This window comes from Cherax quadricarinatus, chromosome 12, assembly GCF_038502225.1.
Source record: "Cherax quadricarinatus isolate ZL_2023a chromosome 12, ASM3850222v1, whole genome shotgun sequence".
Lineage (NCBI taxonomy): Eukaryota > Metazoa > Arthropoda > Malacostraca > Decapoda > Parastacidae > Cherax > Cherax quadricarinatus.
In genome coordinates, this window is record NC_091303.1 from 19437688 (window position 1) to 19457733 (window position 20046).

Genomic DNA, 20046 nt, shown 5'->3' on the forward strand with positions numbered 1-20046 from the left:
CCCATCACCCTTCCTCAGTCTGATTACCTGGTCCTTGACTGTTGTTTTCCTCCTGATGTGGCTGTACAACAGCTTCGGGTCAGTCTTTACTTTTGATGCTATGTCATTTTCATATTGTCTCTGAGCCTCCCTTCTTATCTGTGCATATTCGTTTCTGGCTCTTCGGCTGATTTCTTTATTTTCCTGAGTTCTCTGTCTTCTGTACCTTTTCCATTCTCTAGTACACCTAGTTTTTGCCTCCCTACACCTTTGGGTGAACCAAGGACTCGTTCTGTTCTTCCCATTATTTCTGTTTCCCTTGGGAACAAACCTCTCCTCTGCCTCCTTGCATTTTGTTGCTACATAGTCCATCATTTCTTGTACTGGTTTTCCTGTCAGTTCCCTCTCCCACTGAATGTCTTGAAGGAAGTTCCTCATGCCTGAGTAGTTCCCCCTTTTGTAGTTTGGTTTTTCCCAGCCTATTCCTGCTACTCTCTCCACTTGGAGCTCAACTATGTAGTCGAAGCACAGAACCACATGATCACTAGCTCCCAGGGGCCTTTCATACATGATACCCTCGATGTCCGAACTACTCATGGTGAATACAAGGTCCAACCTTGCTGGTTCATCCTCTCCTCTCTCTCTGGTAGTGTCTCTAACATGTTGATGCATGAGGTTTTCCAGTACCACATCCATCATCTTGGCTCTCCATGTTTCGGGACCCCCATGGGGCTCCAGGTTTTCCCAGTCAATCTCCTTGTGATTGAAATCACCCATAACTAGTAACTTTGCTCCCCCCATGTGTGCTCTCCTGGCCACCTCGGCTAGTGTGTCGATCATTGCTCTGTTGCTCTCATCGTATTCTTCTCTTGGCCTCCTGCAGTTCTGTGGTGGGTTGTACATTACTGCAATTATCACCTTATGTCCCTCAGACTGGATTGTTCCTACTAAGTAGTCCCTTTCGCCCGTGCCATCCATTCCTTCCATTTTCTCAAAACCCCACTGGTTTTTAATGAGCAGTGCAACTCCTCCTCCCCCTCTCCTCCCTCTGTCTTTCCTGAGGATTTGATATCCGGATGGAAAGATTGAATCTGTTATTATTCTGGTGAGTTTTGTTTCTGTGAGTGCTATTATGTCTGGGGATGTCTCTTTGATTCTTTCGTGCCACTCCTCATACTTGTTTGTTATTCCATCTGCATTTGTATACCACACCTTCAACTTCTTTTCTAAGACTGTGGTCTGGGAGGTATATTGGGGTTGGGGAAGTGGGAGACCTGGTAAGGAACTATGGGTTGTTGCTGTGGGGGTGGAGTTTGTAATGTAGTGGGTGGGGGCATTGGATGTGGCATGGGTGTTTTGATTTAGAGTGTTTGGTTGCACTGGGGTTGACCTGGTTGGGAGGCTTCTATAGGAAGTTGTGAGGGAGGCTGTATTTGATCTTCTTCCTGGGTCTGGGATCTCCTGTCTGTCTTCTCCATCCCCTCTCTTTCCTCCTTTCGCCTTTGTATCATCTCTCTCAGTTTCTGCCTTTCTTCTTGTGTTCTGTCGCGGTCGAGATACACCTTCCTGTATGCCGTCATGTCCCTTAATCGTGCTTTCTCCTGCAGGATCCTGGTCCGAGTCGCTTCTGCCTTGAAGGTCACTCTCACTGGCCGGGTTCTTTTTTTTACAAACCCCCCTATTCTCCGAAAATTTTCCAGCTGGGTCATATCGTCTTCTCCTATTGCTTTCATGATGCTTTCAATTGCTTTTTTTTCCCCTTGTTTTCTTGCTTCATATGTTTCCCCTTCGACTTCCTGGAGCCCATACACAAAGACTGACCTCACCCTTTCATTCTCCCACTGCATATCCCTGTGTATCCCCTCATTTAATTTGGTTTCCTCCACTGCAGCTTTCCTTTCATCAGTTTCACTGGCTAATGTACTTGGGCTCAGTGGCCTGTCATTTTCCCTTCTCGGCTTTCCTTGGGCTCTGTTGTTGTCTGTTAGGGCCTCCACATAAAGCTTAGCTCTTTCATTTGCTACAGTCTCCTCTGATAGAGCTTCTCCATGCAGTTGTGCCCCTTCTTTCCCTACAGTCCCCTTATTTGTGGCTGAGGTAGCAGTCTCTGTTGTCAATCCCAAAATGTTCTTTAGTTCTTTAGGCTGTTTCAGATTTTTCAATTCCTCTTCTAAACTCTGTATCCTAGCTTCTGCTGCTTTGACATGCACCTCCCACTTCCTGCTTTCCATATCTATCCTCTCTTCCATTCTCATGCTAAGTTCTTCTAGTTTCTTTTCCCATTCATGATCCCTTTTTATGAGCTCTGCTGCCCAATCTTCCTTTGCAGTTTCCTCCTCCTGTCCCTTGGTTTTTCTTGTTGCTCTCTGGCAACCCATTTTTGTTTTATCCTGATTGCCTCAGAGTGGGAAACCTATGTAGTTCTGTATGTTAGGTTAGTAGTGTGTATGTCAGAGTGTGGGGGGGGGGGAAGTAGTGGAGGAACTGTGGCTATGTGGGAGCGGAGTGGGGAGGGGTGGGGAGGGTTTAGGGTGAACGGGGGAGGGGAGGGTGATCGAGGGAGGGGAGGGATCAGGGGAAGTAGTGAGATGTCGGTGGTGAGGGGGGAAGTGTATGTGTGTCTGGATATGTGTATGTGTGTGTGTGTGTGTGTGTGTGTGTGTGTGTGTGTGTGTGTGTGTGTGTGTGTGTGTGTGTTTGTGTGTGTGTGTTGTGTGTGTTTGTGTGTGTAATTGTTGTGTGGAATTATGTGTGGGTTTATTATGTACTGAAAGGTAGGTGGCTTGTGCGTTGTAATGTAAGTCTCAGTGGTCCTTGGCTGCCCACACCTTCTTGTGACCTGACCCCCAACCTCCTGGGACTTACCAGCACTTACTTACAGTGTGTGTGTGTGTGTGTGTGTGTGTGTGATAAGATAAGATGTGTGTGTGGATTTTTAACCCCGGAGGGTTAGCCACCCAGGATAACCCAAGTCAGTGCGTCATCGTGTCTAACTTATTTCCATTGTCCTTAATCTTGTGGATGTCGACTAACACCCAGTGCTGTAGGTGAACAGGACAACAGGTGTAAGGAAACGTGTCGAAATGTTTCCACCAGCCGGGAATCGAACCCGGGCCCTCCGTGTGTGAAGCGGGAGCTTTAGTGTGTGTGTGTGTGTGTGTGTGTGTGTGTGTGTGTGTGTGTGTATGTGTGTGTGTGTGTGTGTGTGTGTGTGTGTGTGTGTGTGTGTGTGTGTGTGTTTGTGTGTGTGTGTGTGTGTGTGTGTGTGTGTGTGTGTGTGTGTGTGTGCGTGTGTGTGTGTGTGTAATTATGTGTCGAATTATGTGTGGGTTTATTATGTGTCTGAAAAGTAGGTGGCTTGTGCTTGGAGTGTAATGTAGATTCTCAGTTGTCGCTTGTGTCCACAACCTCTTGTGACCTGACTCCCACCCTTACAGTGTTGCCTATGCTCGACCTGCTTATAGTGAGTTAATCCTTGTTCAATGGATTACCATTTGCTAAACCTTATTGAATACTTGAGTGCCTATTCTTTATCGTGCTATGAGAGTTAGACCATTCACATTCAGCTTGGCGGTTAATTGGAACCTGGAACCCCACACCCAAACAACCACTCATAGGTGATACAGTACTTGTAGTGCAGCTGTAGCACTGTAGATTGTCCAGGTCGATGTGACGTCCTGGCGTAGATCCAGCTCGATGTACGTCCTGGCGTAGATCCACCTCAATTTCTTCTCGTTAATAATTACCCTATTCACTGTATTTCTTTCACTGGTCACACGATTGTTTCACTTTATTATCTTTCTTGGGTGACACTTGACAACGTCGCCTTACACACTAGCCTGCCCACTCTGCGCCACAACGTTTTTATTTTCTAGATCACTTACAAAATTGTGGCTCTCCCCACACTTATGTGGCTCAGGCAGATTAAAAATCACTTCTAGGATTGTTCACTACCCTGACACACTTAGCAACCCTTGCAGAACACTTAGGTAGCCCTCAAAAACACTTATATTCCCGGAGCACGGAAGGCGTGACTAGCGCGCTCGCTGTCCCTACTGTGTGTGTGTGTGTGTGTGTGTGTGTGTGTGTGTGTGTGTGTGTGTGTGTGTGTGTGTGTGTGTGTCTGTGTGTGTGTCTGTGTGTGTGTTTGAGGGGAAAGGGCATACAATGTATTTTTTGCACACACTCGCACGTGTTGTAATTATCTAAATACCTAATACTGTGATGACGGAAATAGAGCTCGAGCTCTTGAAAGCCTGCCTCTGTTCATTGATTATCTGGTGTGGCTTAGAGCCTGCCGAGTTAAACTTTTCCACTGAAACTTTTTAATCAATGTAAGGAGATGACCTCCACTACACCACTTCGTAAAGCATTCCAATTCTTCTGTATTCTCACAGTGGAGTTGTTTCTTAAAATCCCATTGGCTCATTTAAACTTCTAGTTTACATTTACGTCCCTCCCTTGCCAGCAGACTGTTGCGGTCTGCTTTGTCTTTCCCTCTGAATATACATGTTTAAATAATTCTTCCTCTTGTTCTTTAAACTTCTCATAAGAACATAAGAACATAAGAAAGGAGGAACACTGCAGCAGGCCTGTTGGCCCATACTAGGCAGGTCCTTTATAATTCATCCCACTAACAAAACATTTGCCCAACCCAATTTTCAATGCTACCCAAGAAATTGTTGGTATTATATACCATTCTTGCACAACCAAGAAATAAGCCCTGATAAGCAAGTCCCACTCAAATCCAACCCCTCTCACTCATGCATTTATCCAACCTCTCCTCCTTATAGAGGGGGATTCGTAACATATATTCATATCACTGCTCTCCTGATTTTGTAGGAAAGCTCTCAACATAATCATTTTTTCTTTGCATGCTTATTTACATAAGGAATCTATGCATTCTGATGCTGCTTGCTGCACCACTAGTCTTAGGTATGTCGTGTAGTGTTTCAAAACGCTCTTTTTAAATCTACCAGTTGCCTATACTTTATATGTTATCCTCTACTTGTATCACTCAAGAATTTTGATGTGATGGTCTTCCTCAAGTCGTTTTCTCTTTCAGGTTGTACTAGCTGACTTCCTTGGAGGCATATTTACAATGGCCTCCCTCTTCTTGTTCTTATCCTCATCGCCTTACATTTTTCCTGGTTTGAATTCTTGTAGCCAAATGTTGGATCATTTCAGTAGCATGTTCAAGCTTTCCTCTATCACCTTACAATACTCAGCTGTCTTTATTCTCTTCAGTGCTTGACAAGAAGTCTATTTCTCCAGCTGTGTCATTTCGATAACAACGGAATGGGGGCATAACAGGCCCTAGTATGGATTCTGTTTATTGTCTCACCCAGACACATTCTCCCTCACTCGAACATTCTTTGTGTAGTTGTTAGTCTCTGATCCACTCTGGATCCCTCCCGGTCACTCCAGCTTGTTTTACCAGTTTTTAAATTACTGTCCAGTCTAAGCATATGCTATCTGCCTATTCTTCTCTTTACTGTGTAATCTTTTCTCCTCTGAAAATATTACCTTTTTTTTATGGAAGACTCTGATTTCCAGTTGGTTTATTAGTTATTCCTTACTATTTTCTTGATTACCTTGCAGAGAATACATGTTAGCAAAATACCGGTCTGTAATTTAGTGCCTCCTGGCTTTTTTTTTTTTTTATAAGTTGTAATACATTGAAATTTTTCAGGTCTCTGGCAGATTACCTGTCTCCAGTATATTAGTATAGAGCCTCGTTAGTGTTTTGCATATTACCTCTGCAGCTTCCTTTAGTACCCATGGTGAAATTTTATTCTTCTCATTACCCTCGATGTATCCACCTCTTTGCTTTTCTGATAGATCGTGTGGACAGAGTTTTCTCTTCCTGTTTCCTTGTGCTGTCCGATATCGATTCTCAGTACTCACTGGAATATTTAATTTAGTCCTTTACAGATCATGTCATGCTCTGTGAGTTCCTCTACGTTTTTTTAATGTTAGATAAAATAATCATTTATTGATCATTTTCTCCAGAGACTATTATGTAGGTGAGATTAAGACACAAGTGCAACATCTGGGTATCTTTATTGTAGACGTTTCGCCATCCAGTGGCTTTATCAATACAAATTCTAGGACATAACTTGAAGACAGTAGAACTATGTACAGAAGATGAGGTAATCAGTCCCTCAACCTAGGAGTAGGTGCGAAGAGCACCATAGTCGTGGAGATTCTGAAGCAGAAGAAAGGATCCTGGCGCTTATATAGTAACGTCAGGTGTAGCAGACGAGGGCATATTCACTGGTAGGCGGGATTCCCCAGTGGAAGTAGGTCCTTCCCAAAGAGATGGGTTAGTTGTAGTAGTAGTTGTCGTAGTCGTGAAGGTTATGTACATGTCCTCAGAATTAAGACCCCATGATGTTGCAGTGTCTGACAAGTTGTGTACGAATGGTATATAATACCGACAAGATGAGATTAAGACACAAGTGCAACATCTGGGTATCTTTATTGTAGTAGTTGTACGATATTTTCTTCATCTTCTTATCGTATTTTTTTACTCATTATTTCTCATTTTTTGTTGTTCGTTTCTGAATTTTCTCACTTATTCTGAGGTCGCTTCAGTTCATTTTATACTATTTTTTTCCAGCTCTTGTTTTTATTTTTCGTTTCTATGCATTGTATATCATTGACTTTCTGTATATTTCTTTTCATTTTGTTCCTGTCTCTAATATTTAAACACATGTTTATTTCTAGAACTTCCTCACATTCAACCTCAATGTCAACCTCAGTGCTGCTGAATATATAGCTCTGCATAGTTGTTGCATTTCACTCACAACCTCATTCAGACATCGCTATGTTTGACATTGAGGTTCCTAGATACTGTATCCACTAGTGATTTTTTTTTTCATTCGTCTTTCCTCCCCTTTGCTGATTTCTTCCCACTATCCTCTTTATCCGTTTTAGCTAATTTAGAATTTCAAGGTATTGCTCTTTTCTTTTGTGATGCTCTGATGACCTTTTATTCTTATGCTGACTTGACTGTTGTCCACGTACTCCTGTCTGGCTCTCTCATTCCTTGGTAAATTATTATTAACTTCAAGGGAAAGCACTCAGCTTGCTGGGGGTCATACAGTGCCCAGGAAATGGGAGGCAATAAAGTTTGATCAGAGGAAGAAGGTAGCTCTGATTTCTTGAATCACGAGGTCTTCACCAGCCTGAGGTTGTTTCCTATGAAAGGCGAGAATTAAGTGATGATACAGAAAGACTTTCCGCTACGATTGCGATAAAAGCACAAGAAGGGAATTAAAACTAAAATATAGAGAACAAAAGAATGTGACCACTGAAGCAGCTGCAGAGTGTGCTAGTCTCTCCCTTTTATCGCGACTCCAGCACTTCCAGCAAAAAAAAAAAAATCAGGTTAATGTCAAGGGATTTTAGGACAGAGACGAGGCGCTTTTAACCTCGACAAAAGCCAAGTTGTCTTATTACCCGACAGTGGAAAAACCCGTCCTGTCAACCTGTGGATAAAACTGACCCAGATACAACCAAACACCATTAAGACCAACCTCCTTACCGTGAAATGATTGACAACACAGGTCCGTCTGCGTATATTTTAGGTCGCTGACGAAAGCATAATTAATGCTGCTGTCATATTAAAAACTCCCGGTAATTTATACTCCCGAGTAATCCACAAAGAAACAACATTTTTTTTTTTTTTTGAAGGTCCTCATTTGTGTGTGTGTTCTCTGAGCGTCCTTCAGCGTATTGGGTAGCTGTCGGGAGCAAACTCTGACGGGGGAAGTGGTCACTTTGAAGTGTATGTCGACAACGTGGGAGAAGTAATTAAATGATAAGGTACGGAGTGAAAACTATAGCAACAAGTACTGCAGATAAAAGTGGAAGGTAATGGCAATGTTGTTCAGGCTTTGTTGCCTGAAGAAGGTAAATAAAGTGAACAAGGAAGAGGAAGGGGAGAAAGGCGAATAAATGAAATGAGTAATAAAAACAAAGAGGAAGTAAAGAATGAGAAAGAAAACGGAGGAGGAAGTAGCAGTAGAAGTGGTTGAGGTGATGGTGGTGGTGGTAGCAGTAGTAGCGGTGGTGGTAGTCGTGATGATAGTAATGGTGACACTGTGGTAGTGATGGTGATATGGTGGCGGTGGTGGTTCCAGTTATGGCAGTAATAGTAATAATTCCGGTAGCTGTAAAAATTAAAATTGGTGCGAGAATTTAATGTGAGACATGAGTGTGTCCTCTAACCCAGCTAAACCCTCTAACCCAGTTAAACCCTCTAACCCAGCTAAACCCTCTAACCCAGTTAAACCCTCTAACCCAGCTAAACCCTCTAACCCAGCTAAACCCTCTAACCCAGTTAAACCCTCTAACCCAGCTAAACCCTCTAACCCAGCTAAACCCTCTAACCCAGCTAAACCCTCTAACCCAGCTAAACCCTCTAACCCAGCTAAACCCTCTAACCCAGCTAAACCCTCTAACCCAGCTAAACCCTCTAACCCAGTTAAACCCTCTAACCCAGCTAAACCCTCTAACCCAGTTAAACCCTCTAACCCAGTTAAACCCTCTAACCCAGCTAAACCCTCTAACCCAGCTAAACCCTCTAACCCAGTTAAACCCTCTAACCCAGTTAAACCCTCTAACCCAGTTAAACCCTCTAACCCAGTTAAACCCTCTAACCCAGTTAAACCCTCTAACCCAGTTAAACCCTCTAACCCAGCTAAACCCTCTAACCCAGCTAAACCCTCTAACCCAGCTAAACCCTCTAACCCAGCTAAACCCTCTAACCCAGTTAAACCCTCTAACCCAGTTAAACCCTCTAACCCAGTTAAACCCTCTAACCCAGCTAAACCCTCTAACCCAGCTAAACCCTCTAACCCAGCTAAACCCTCTAACCCAGCCCCTCTAACCCAGTTAACCCCTCTAACCCAGCTAAACCCTCTAACCCAGTTAAACCCTCTAACCCAGCTAAACCCTCTAACCCAGCTAAACCCTCTAACCCAGCTAAACCCTCTAACCCAGTTAAACCCTCTAACCCAGCTAAACCCTCTAACCCAGCTAAACCCTCTAACCCAGCTAAACCCTCTAACCCAGCTAAACCCTCTAACCCAGCTAAAGCCCTCTAACCCAGCTAAACCCTCTAACCCAGTTAAACCCTCTAACCCAGTTAAACCCTCTAACCCAGCTAAACCCTCTAAAGCTAAACCCTCTAACCCAGCCCTCTAACCCAGCCCCTCTAACCCAACCCAGCTAAACCCTCTAACCCAGCTAAACCCTCTAACCCAGTTAAACCCTCTAACCCAGCTAAACCAACCCAGCTCTAAAGTTAAACCCTCTAACCCAGCTAAACCCTCTAACCCAGCTAAACCCTCTAACCCAGCTAAACCCTCTAAAGTTAAACCCTCCCCAGCTCTCTAACCCAGCTAAACCCTCTAACCCAGCTAAACCCTCTAACCCAGCTAAACCCTCTAACCCAGCTAAACCCTCTAACCCAGCTAAACCCTCTAACCCAGCTAAACCCTCTAACCCAGCTAAACCCTCTAACCCAGATAAACCCTCTAACCCAGCTCAACCCTCTAACCCATCTAAACCCTCTAACCCAGCTAAACCCTCTAACCCAGATAAACCCTCTAACCCAGATAAACCCTCTAACCCAGCTAAACCCTCTAACCCAGCTAAACCCTCTAACCCAGTTAAACCCTAAACCCTCTAACCCAGCTAAACCCTCTAACCCAGCTAAACCCTCTAACCCAGTTAAACCCTCTAACCCAGCTCTAAAGCTAAACCTCTAACCCAGCTCTAACCCAGCTAAACCCTCTAACCCAGCTAAACCCTCTAACCCAGCTAAACCCTCTAACCCAGTTAAACCCTCTAACCCAGCTAAACCCTCTAACCCAGCTAAACCCTCTAACCCAGCTAAACCCTCTAACCCAGCTAAACCCTCTAACCCAGCTAAACCCTCTAACCCAGCTAAACCCTCTAACCCAGTTAAACCCTCTAACCCAGCTAAACCCTCTAACCCAGCTAAACCCTCTAACCCAGCTAAACCCTCTAACCCAGCTAAACCCTCTAACCCAGTTAAACCCTCTAACCCAGCTAAACCCTCTAACCCAGCTAAACCCTCTAACCCAGCTAAACCCTCTAACCCAGCTAAACCCTCTAACCCAGCTAAACCCTCTAAAGCCCTCTAACCCAGCTAAACCCTCTAACCCAGCTAAACCCTCTAGCTAAACCCTCTAACCCAGCTAAACCCTCTAACCCAGCTAAACCCTCTAACCCAGCTAAACCCTCTAACCCAGTTAAACCCTCTAACCCAGCTAAACCCTCTAACCCAGCTAAACCCTCTAACCCAGCTAAACCCTCTAACCCAGTTAAACCCTCTAACCCAGCTAAACCCTCTAACCCAGCTAAACCCTCTAACCCAGCTAAACCCTCTAACCCAGCTAAACCCTCTAACCCAGCTAAACCCTCTAACCCAGCTAAACCCTCTAACCCAGCTAAACCCTCTAACCCAGCTAAACCCTCTAACCCAGCTAAACCCTCTAACCCAGCTAAACCCTCTAACCCAGCTAAACCCTCTAACCCAGCTAAACCCTCTAACCCAGCTAAACCCTCTAACCCAGCTAAACCCTCTAACCCAGCTAAACCCTCTAACCCAGCTAAACCCTCTAACCCAGCTAAACCCTCTAACCCAGCTAAACCCTCTAACCCAGCTAAACCCTCTAACCCAGCTAAACCCTCTAACCCAGCTAAAACCCAGTCCCTCTAACCCAGCTAAACCCTCTAATCCAGCTAAACCCTCTAACCCAGCTAAACCCTCTAACCCAGCCCTCTAACCCAGCTAAACCCTCTAACCCAGCTAAACCCTCTAACCCAGCTAAACCCTCTAACCCAGCCCTCTAACCCAGCTAAACCCTCTAACCCAGCTAAACCCTCTAACCCAGTTAAACCCTCTAACCCAGCTAAACCCTCTAACCCAGCTAAACCCTCTAACCCAGCTAAACCCTCTAACCCAGTTAAACCCTCTAACCCAGCTAAACCCTCTAACCCAGCTAAACCCTCTAACCCAGCTAAACCCTCTAACCCAGTTAAACCCTCTAACCCAGCTAAACCCTCTAACCCAGCTAAACCCTCTAACCCAGCTAAACCCTCTAACCCAGTTAAACCCTCTAACCCAGCTAAACCCTCTAACCCAGCTAAACCCTCTAACCCAGTTAAACCCCCTCTAACCCAGCTAAACCCTCTAACCCAGCTAAACCCTCTAACCCAGCTAAACCCTCTAACCCAGCTAAACCCTCTAACCCAGCTAAACCCTCTAACCCAGCTAAACCCTCTAACCCAGCTAAACCCTCTAACCCAGCTAAACCCTCTAACCCAGCTAAACCCTCTAACCCAGCTAAACCCTCTAACCCAGCTAAACCCTCTAACCCAGCTAAACCCTCTAACCCAGCTAAACCCTCTAACCCAGCTAAACCCTCTAACCCAGCTAAACCCTCTAACCCAGCTAAACCCTCTAACCCAGCTAAACCCTCTAACCCAGCTAAACCCTCTAACCCAGTTAAACCCTCTAACCCAGCTAAACCCTCTAATCCAGCTAAACCCTCTAACCCAGCTAAACCCTCTAACCCAGTTAAACTTTCTAACCCAGCTAAACCCTCTAACCCAGCTAAACCCTCTAACCCAGCTAAACCCTCTAACAAAGCTAAACCCTCTAACCCAGCTAAACCCTCTAACCCAGCTAAACCCTCTAACCCAGCTAAACCCTCTAACAAAGCTAAACCCTCTAACCCAGCTAAACCCTCTAACCCAGCTAAATCCTCTAACCCAGCTAAATCCTCTAACCCAGCTAAACCCTCCAAGCCAGCTAAACCCTCTAACCCAGCTAAACCCTCTAACCCAGTTAAACTTTCTAACCCAGCTAAACCAGTTACAAGCTACGCTATACGTCTGAGGAAAATAATTCTTTGCTTTCAGTTCAGCTTTGTTTTAAACATCATTCAGAAATCCAGTTTATAGAGGTAATTTATTGTGTGTTCCTCTGACTTCCTCATTTCGATAATTTTAATACACATTTTTTATGTCACAAGTTTAATATAAACAATATTACTTTGTTTTAATGTTTCCATCAAGGACGGTGCCTTGATCTTGGCGAAAGGCTCTTGATTCTTATGTCAAACCTGATTAACTAAAATTTTACAGCTGCTGTATGATAATAATAATGATGATGATGATGATATGTTAGTCCCATGAACTAGTTCGATGCTCTCAGTACATAATTGTATATTATGGATGAAGCGCTAAACCAGTAGAGGTTATATATCGCGTGGGCAACGGGAGGTAATTAGTTTGATTTAAGTACAAGTGGATGACTCCAAGGGCATATTTGGATATTTAAATCAACCTGTTGCATCGGCTGATTATTTTCTTGCCACAGATAACAATTTTATCGACATTATTATAGTAATATTAACATAAAAGTATTAACTCGAAGTGATCATTTAGACATGCTGCAATTTAGCAATGTCAACAATAACTAGAGGCTCTAGTTTGTGCGCAGTAACTAGTTTCATAGTTTGGTTCTTAAAATTGGCAAATCATGACTTAATCAGCCCAGTAATAATGTTGCTGACTGGTTCAGTGAACTGACACATTAATAAATTCGACAAATGTGCAACATTTGGGTATCTTTATTGTGGAAATGCTTCTGATTGTATCGACTCCAGGTTGAGGGACTGATTGCCTCAACCTTCTTCTGATCTTCACCATTCTCCTTTACATTAGACTGATGAAGCCACTGTGTGGCAAAACGTTTCCTCAATAAAGATACCCAAGTGTTGCACATGTGTCTAATTTATCAATAATAATGTCAACCATCCTTTCAGCAAAATACATAAGCGCCTTCATGTTTTGAAACCGGTCACTTCCAGCTCATCATTATATGTTTGGCCCCTTATGTTCGGAGACTCTCTGCTCGTGGAACAAGAGCGCTTCCAAGTTCCTAATTGAATTGGGAAAAAGAATCATCAAAGCAACTAACGATCCTAGAGCCAGTTTTCTGTTCCATCATCTCAGCGCTGCTCTTCAGAGGGGTAATGCTTCGTGTTTTCTGACTGCGATTCCCAGTTCTGAGGAGCTGGTCAAAGTGTTTAATATTTCAGTGTTGAAAAACTCACTTTTGGATATATTATTCATAAATTGAATACTAGAAATATGTAATATTAGTGTAGGAAGAGAGCAAGACTCTCATAGCTCAAATATAGGTCGTGGTGTTATGCAACTCTCTCTAGTCTGGATGTCCTAGATGCTATTGAAGGGGCTCTTGATCCAGACTACTTCCCATCCTATAGGTACTGTATGACACCAGTTTAATGATGTACCTTGATGCCTGAAGGTGGTTAAATGCCCTCAGCCTTGATACCTGGTGGAGGTGGTTAAATACACTGAGCCTTGATGCCTGAAGAAGGTGGTTACATACACTGAGCCTTGATGCCTGAAGAAGGTGGTTACATACACTGAGCCTTGATGCCTGAAGAAGATGGGGTACATATACTGATGCCTGGAAAAGGTTGATGTGTTGGTTGAGGTAGTGGGATGGTTGAAGGGGTTGTGACAGTTGTATTCCCAATAATGGACGATAGTATTGGTGGTGGTGGTGGTGATGGTGGTGGTGGTGGAGACTGGCTGTGGTGGCGGAGGTGATGGTTGTGGTGGCGACGGTGTAATGGTTGTCGTGAAATTGGCGGTGGTGACGATGGTCGTGATGGTGGTAGTGGTGGTAGTGCTGACGCTTTTGACGAGGCTGATAATAAAAATTACAATGATAATGATAAGGATGATGACGACTGGGGTTTCCATTGATGTTGATGACGTTGATGATGATAGCAGACCATTAAATTTCCCGGCGTAGTCATTATAATAAATATGATGAGAGGGGTGGTGACTACCACGGTGTTCATGATGAGTGCGTCGGTGGTTATGACAGTGCCAGTAGTGATGATTGTGATACCAGTTAACAATTATGATACTGGTTATAATAGTTATTCTGAGGGAGAATGGAGGAGGATAAATGATGATAACGATGATGATAATAATACTGGAAGCACTGACGATGTAGGTACTAATGATGGTCTAGTGTTGGTGATAGTATTAGTAACGATGGCGCTGGTGAAGGTGATATTGGCGTTCGATATTGGTGATAGTAAAGATGATAATGGGGCTGTGCGAAATATCGACAATGAATTGGTGGTGACGGTGGTAATGATAATGGTGTGTGTGTATGTGACGTTGTTGACAGTGTTGCCGTAGTTTGTGGTGGTGCGCACGGCCGTAGTTGTACTTGACAATTACTGTTTTTTTTTTTTGTGATAAATGGCATAAAATATCGACAGGATGGAAAAAATAGACACAAATGCAGTGTAATGCAATTAATTGTTGACTACATTTCGCCCCTACTGTGGGTTTTATCAAGTCACAAACAGTTCTACCTGAGCAGAGAGTACATGAGAATATACAGTGTGGAGAGTCAGGTAGGTTGTATTAGAGACGGACCTGCACGTACAGATCCGTCTCTGATATTGACTAATATCAATCCTTTATTGACTGTTTCGCCCACAAATTGGGCGAAACAGTCAATAAAGGATTGCATTATAATGAATTTGTTTCTACTTTTCCACTGTTTTGGGTGACTACGGGTGGGGTCCAGAGTGCCTGGGCTGGTGATATTATCTCTTTCTTATGTTTTGACTCTCATTCCTTCTGATATACGAAGACATTTTCTCTCTCACAAGCTCTCAGGACGAACTAAAAATCGACAGTGAGGATATATCAATGAATAGCAGGAAATTATCACGAGTGTAGAGAACATCAGGGCACTGAGCGTGCCAACACTGGCACCTTGCCTACGTTGGTTAGTAAGGCGCCTGTTCACGAAGTCTTCTGCCTTATACTTCATGTTACTTCTTACTATTTATGATCGCACATAGACTTCTGGTCTGTCAGTCTACTCAAGTACATCGCGGTAAGTATAAGGCAAACAGCATTCGTCCATCGATCATAAGAAAGCCTTAGTTGTTCTTGAATCATGCTAAATTTACCTAACTACCTCTGATGCCCGGGCTACGTACATTCCTTCTTGGATGAATGTCATATAAATATACTGATCGATGCAAAGTGAGAACTCTCGCATAACCATGAAACTCAGGCAGGTGAGAATTGTATATTTCGCACACGGTCATAGACCCTCTTCAGCTGAAGAGGGTATATTATGGGAAATCGAACTGCGAGAATAGTTACTATTTCGCTATTAGCGTACTACTACTTCTTGCACTGAATGACACAGACAGATTTAGCATTTCATTCAACATATAAATAATATAACTGGTCTCTGACTGACTGTGTTTTATATATGCGACTCGGTAATCTTTCACATTGTATTGCCTCGATTAGAACTGGTCAGTTATTTAAGGGAGCATGTTATATCTAGTGTTGCGGGACCAAGGAGTTACAAAGTATGAAAGTATGAATTAAGGACGAAGTTGCATGTCCAGTATCCTAATAAATATTTCATGTATTGGCATTAACGTGGCTGAACATTAAATACAAGATTTGTACCCGGATTTGGCTTAGCAAGGCAAGAAAATGCGGTATTTTCATTAATAACCCATTCTTTGCATAGGAATCTTTATGCGGCATTTTGGTCAGCCCCTCACCAAAATATAGTCACAATTTATATAATGATCCATTATGGATCAAAAAGTTGTTTACAAATTTTCTCTCCAAAATGGGCTAAATTTTCGTTTGCAGATCCTATGTGATGTGTTATTTGACCAGAAATACCAAGGTTGAACACTAGTGAGGGCACTTGTACTCCGATAACTATTAAAACTTTCATCTAGCTATTTAATATTCATATTGTCGTCGGATGATTTTCACACTTAAGTGAGTGCGACTCTAGTGAACACCATCCATGCGAGAAACGTCACCTTGACAAGGACGTCACTTATTTCCACTTTGCCTTCCAGAAGCATATATGCGTGTTAACAGCAACTTTTATATAACTTGATGAAGCTCTACACAGAGCAAGATGTTGTCACAATAAATGTCGACGTTGACTTAGTGCCAGTAATAATAACAGTACTTGTGTTGCTGTGCAGGTGCGTAAATATTAAAGGTTGATGTTTTCAGTGCTGTGCTGGTGAGCCTCACGATATTATTGCTAGTGATGTTGGTCATGTTGAGGATGGTAATTGTTTTTATCTTAGGAGCGGTGATTGTGTTTTTGGTGGTAGTAATACGTTTTTGGGTTGTGGCGGTGGATGTGGTGATTGTGGTTGTTAGGATGGCGTTGTTATTTTCGGGTTGATGGTGGTGGCAGTGGAACAACAAATAAAGCGTACATTATCTGAGTCAATGAACACATAATTAAAGTGTCTGCCATGACATATTTTAATTTTTCTATTTATGAATTCATCCTGATTTGTATATTTAACTGCTGTGCTTCACACAACAGGAGCAGCGAGGTTACTCTGGATTACAAAGACTGGTTGAGGAACGTTTGGCACGAATCACTTCAGACTCAGTCGAGCAAACGGCTTGGCTGAACCAGTTTCCGTAGTTACGAAGGTGAGCACGTTAATGGCGGATGTCACTCGCGGAGCCCACCTGGTCTGCACACCTGAAGAGAAACATAAAACTTATCAGTAAATGTAAACGAGTATTAACAGAGTAAAAAGACCAACTGGGAGATAGTCCACTGATTGCTAAATAAATCTTATTCAAAACAGGCATTGCTTAAAACACTGTCTGAATTTCAGTTTGTTTCTGTTGACATTGTTCAAGAGCACTTCACTCCTCTGGATTAAGCGTTTTATTACCCTTATGGGTTTAGTGCTTCTGTATTATATATATATATATATATATATATATATATATATATATATATATATATATATATATATATATATATATATATATATATATATCGAATAAGCAGAATTTGCGATCTTGGCTTAAATAGCAACGCTCATCTTGCTATATAGGACAAGTGAAAATTTTTGTATGCAATAATTTCCCCAAAATCATTCTGAACCTAACGAAAAAAATATATTAGATTGTGTTTGTTTAGTACTAAATTATTGAAACGTATTTAAAATATATTTAGTTGGGTTAGGCTAAAATAAATTGCTCTTGTTATAATAAGGTTAAGTAAGTTTTCTAAAACTCTTTCTGTTAAAAATTAATTTTTTTTACATTAACATTAATAAAAAAAATACGTCTTTAAACGTATGAGAGAAAATTTAAGAAAAGACTTACTTTTAAATGAGTTCTTGCTAATTGACCAGTTTTACATATTCGGCACGACATATATATATATATATATATATATATATATATATATATATATATATATATATATATATATATATATATATATATATATATATATATATATATTATTGTAACCACGAACGAGTGGTATTGATCAATACCACTAGTTCGTGGTTGCAGTAATATATAAATGCCTGCTCGTGAGGCTAGTACACCAAACAGGGATGAGAATGAAATTAGCTTAGAAGCTCCCACTCTTCCGCATGCCCTCGGATGGCGGCCCAACAGCTAGCTCTCCTGGATGCGAGATTCTTGTAGGGTTGAGTGGTTCTGTTGTCAAAAGCGTCATGTAGTTCTCTCTCACCATGATGCAGGCCAGTACAACATGGGTTCGAATCCTTGGCTAGCGCAGTGTTGTTAATATATATATATATATATATATATATATATATATATATATATATATATATATATATATATATATATATATATATATGTATATATATATATATATGTATATATATATATATATATAGAGAGAGAGAGAGAGAGAGAAAAACTTGTGATTTTTGGTTAAATATCAACGTTCGTCTTGCCGAATAAGGCAAGCGACATTGCAGACCTGGAAAATATACAAAGAACTTTCACGGCACACACAAGTGCGATAAGGCACCTAAACTACTGGGAACGGTTGAAGTTCCTCGATCTGTATTCCCTCGAACGCAGGCGAGAGAGATACATGATAATATACACTTGGAAGGTCCTGGAGGGATTGGTATTAAACCTGCACACGAAAATTACTCCATATGAAAGCAAAAGATTCGGCAAGAGATGCAACATTCCCCCGATGAAAAGCAGGGGCGCCACGAGTACACTGAGAGACAACACAATAAGTGTCCGGGGCCCAAGACTGTTCAATTGCCTCACAGCATACATAAGGGGGATTACCAATAGACCCCTGGCTGTCTTCAAGAAGGCACTGGACAGGCTCTTAAAGTCAGTACCTGACCAACCAGGCTGTGGTTCGTGCGTCAGCTTGCGTGCGGCCAGCAGTAACAGCCTGGTTGATCAGACCCTGATCCATCATGAGGCCTGGTCTCAGACCGGACCGCGGGGGCGTTGACCCCCGAAATCCTCTCCAGGTAAACCCCAGGTAAGCGATAATGTGTGTATGCAATAATTTCGCAAAAATCATTCTGAACCTAAAGGAAAAAATATATTTCATTCTTTGTTTATTGTTAAATTATTGTAAACTTATCTAAAATATATTTAATTGGATTAGGCTAAATTAAATTGCGCTTGTTATAATAAGGTTAGGTAAGTTTTGTACGCTTTGGTAGAGTATGGCGTTATTGCTACCCGTCTCTGCTCCCTGTCACTTCCCTGCTGCTGCTGCTGCTGCTGCTGCTGCTGCTGCTGCTGCTGCTGCTGCTGCTACTGTTGTTCCTGGTGCAATAGCTGCTGTCTGTTTCTTTGCTATTGTTTCTGCTCCTTGTGTTCTTTCCTGCTATTGCTGTTGCTATTGTCTATCTACTTAGCCTTCCTCACGCCACCGCTTCCTCCTCCTGGATTACCGCATAACTCACTGGTTAGAGCATCTGACAATCGCAAGACCTCGAGATCGATTCCCAGAACAACATTCAAGCAGGTTTTTCCTTACACCCCAACTACCGCTGCCCACCTAACAGGAACAAGAGTTACCTGTGTGCTAGCCGACGGCTGTTGCAACTAAGGAAGAAAAGTGTTAGAAAATTCCAGTATCTACTGGGATATTAAATTGTGTGGAAGAAAACTTTCAAGATCCAGTGTATAAGACACTCCAGAAACCTGAAACTATTCATGTGTTAGGTAAATGGTTTTCCTGAACCTAGTGTGAGTGAAAAAAAAAAAACGCTACCGCCCGTATCTCTCTCCTGCGGCATCTTTTTTTTTCTCTCTCTGTAAACACTGTAATATAAAACTCAAGAACATGGCTGCTAGTTAATCGTGTAGGAGTGATGAGAGGTAGTGAGAAACCTGGTTCTATTATGGTGGTGTGGTTGAATGAAAATATAATTCAGGTAGTTGCGTGGACTGTAGATGTAGTTCAGGTGATTGGGTGGACAGTAGATGCATTTCAGGTGGTTGAGTGAGCCATAGACAGGACTTGCGATTTTGGCTTAAATAGCAACGCTCATCTTGTCATATAGGACAAGTGAAAATTTGTGTATGCAATAATTTCGGCAAAATCATTCTAAACCTAACGAAAAAAAATATATTTGAGTGTGTTTGTTTAGTATTAAATTATTGTAAACAAATCTAAAATATATTTAGTTGGGTTAGGCTAAAATAAATTGCGCTTCTTATAATAAGGTTAGGTAAGTTTTCTAAGTTTCTTTTGGTGCAAAATTATAAATTTTTACATCAACATTAATGAAAAATATATATCTTTAAACGTATAAGAGAAAAATTTAGAAAGGACTTAATTTTAAATGAGTTATTGCTAATTGACCAGTTTTATATATTCGACACGACATTATATATATATATATATATATATATATATATATATATATATATATATATATATATATATATATATATATATATATATATATATATATATATATATATATATATATATATATTTATATAAATATATATATATATATATATATATATGTGTGTGTGTGTGTGTGTGTGTGTGTGTGTGTGTCGTGCCGAATAGGTAAAACTGGTGAATTAAGTCCGTTCTAAAATTTTCTCTCATACGTT